Source organism: Otolemur garnettii, unplaced genomic scaffold (genome assembly GCF_000181295.1).
Source record: "Otolemur garnettii isolate 467f Iridium unplaced genomic scaffold, OtoGar3 scaffold00064, whole genome shotgun sequence".
Taxonomy (NCBI): Eukaryota; Metazoa; Chordata; class Mammalia; order Primates; family Galagidae; genus Otolemur; species Otolemur garnettii.
Genome location: NW_003852459.1, coordinates 8,268,383 through 8,270,878, shown reverse-complemented (window position 1 = coordinate 8,270,878; position 2,496 = coordinate 8,268,383).

The following is a 2,496-nucleotide window of genomic DNA, read 5'->3' as shown; positions in this document are numbered from 1 at the left end:
AAAAAAAAAAAAAAATCATTTGGGTACACGAGGGAATGACCAAGTACCCCAAGAAAACTGCTGATGTTTAGATTCAAGCACACTTGTATTTCTCACTAATGCAACAGCCATTGACTTTTCTGAAAGCTGGTAAAGCAACTGAATTTATTTAAGAGGATCTTTTTATTGCCTAATCTCTGATGATGCCTAATCCAAAACCTTTGGCTTCTTTCTTTAACAATTATTCCTACCAGGAAGAAGGTACAAAGATCAGGTGAACTTGTCTCAGGCCCCAGGATGATGGTTTAACCACTGCCCAGATGAGACTATTGGTGTCTAGTGGTCTCCAGTGGCTTACTAGTTTAGCAAGTAAGGATCCAGGATGTTAGCCTCAAACCTGTAATCCTAGCACTCCAGCAGGCCGAGGCCGGTGGAATGCCTGAGCTCATAAGTTCGAGATCAGCCTGAGCCAGAAGGAGACCTCATCTCTAAAAATAGCCAGGCATTGTGGTGGGCACCTATAGTCCCAACTACTTGGGAGGCTGAGGAAAGAGAATCCCTTGAACCCAAGAGTTTAAGGTTGCTGAGAGCTGTGACACCACAGCACTCTACCGAGAGCAGCAAAGTGAGACTCTGTCTCAAAAATAAACAAAAAAAAGATTCCAGGATGCTCATTCAAGTCCGCGTTTCAGATAGAGAACAAATAATTTTTTTTCTTTTTTTTTTAGAGACAGAGTCTCACTTTATCGCCCTTGGTCGAGTGCCGTAGCGTCACTGCTCACAGCAACCACCATCTCCTGGGCTTAGGCGATTCTCTTGCCTCAGCCTCCTGAGTAGCTGGGACTATAGGCACCCACCACAATGCCCGGTTATTTTTTCATTGTTGTTGCAGTTTGGCCAGGGCAGGGTTTGAACCTGCCACCCTCGGTATGTGGGGCCGGTACCCTACCCACTGAGCCACATGTACCGCCTGAGAACAAATAATTTTTTCATCATTATCTGCAATTCGAGTTTATGGGTATCCTATTGTTTATCTAGAAAGTCTACTTCACTTTAGGATGTGTTCTCGTGTATACTATACACAAAAGGCTATTCCTTCCTAACATCCTGCTGGGAAGATTGCAGCTTAGCAGATATAAAACAGTGGCTACATCTGCACCTTGTCCTTGAAGGCCTCATTCTTTAAAGACTTTCGATGTAGCTTTGTCCTGTACTTCCAGGAGAAGAAGGTCTCTTTTAGAGGGGTGGAGGGGGAGCACAGGACAGTGGTGCCACGGGAGCAGCGTGCCCCACGCAGGATCCCCTTCCCTAGATATGCACAGTCCCCGGGGAGCTTTATTAATTACAGTGGCAATAATGATGTCTTGCTATTTTTGAGCACTTGTTTACTATTTGTCAGAAACTGAAATTGGAAAGCATGTTTGGACACCTCCCATTGAGAATGGAGATTCAGCTCCACATTTCAAGATTTGGCTCAAAAATACTTCTATAAAAACAACTGGAATTTTAAAGGTTTTATTCACACTTTAAAAAATTATTTCTTTGGGGCCTGCAAAAAGCAGCCAGTCTGTCTTTTTCATTGTCACCTGGCCATCCTCCTCTTGATGGAACCTGAACCTGCCTCACCCAATGACTCCCTCAGTCAGCAACTTGCTATCTTTTCCCACCTGCAGAAAGTAAGTTTAGGAAAAAAAAAAAAACAACTAAGTAGAAAAAAAAAATCAACCACCTAGGGATACTGAGAGGTTTAATTATTGCCTGGAAAGCAACACTCTTTCACAGCATCTTTAAGACTGATTTTCATAATTACTTACTGATTGAAACTGGGGCTTGCAACAGAGTAAGCTCATTTCCATATTAATATTAAGTAATGATTAACGTGGTCCAGGACCCAAGTTTAAGATCGGAAAACATGATCTATCTAAGTGGAAACTAAAGAAATTTAACCCACAGGGGTAAATATGCTATTGTCTCTCAAATGATTTTCCATTCAGTAACCAGCATTCAATACACTCACCTTTGTGCCATGATAACTCACAAAGAGGAAGTTCAGGCGATTACCAAGCGCCATAACAAACACAAGGTCCTCTAGACTTGCAGACATCCTGCAGACATCCCCTGCCTATTCTAAGGCCTATTCTCTCGGCAGTGCCCCCCTCCTTATGTCTTTCGGCCCCTGTCTGGCTGTCTCTCTCCCTGTCTATCTCTTGCCTCTCCGGCTCCTGTCTCTACCCTGTCCCCTAACTCTCTGTGTCTCTCTCGCCATCTATCTCCTACCTCTCTGTCTCTTGCCTCTCTCCTGTCCCCTGTCTGTCACTGTCCCCATCTATCTCGTCTTTCTGTCTCCTGCCTCTCTCCCATCCCCTATCTCTCTGTCTCTTCTCTCTCCATCGCTTGTCTCTCTCTCTCTCTTTCCAGCACCTTCCCTGATCATTTCCTCCCCTCCTGCTTCACACTGACCCACTCTCCCTTACTTGACGTCTCCTTTCTCACATGGCCCCATGGTGATTTGGGTCT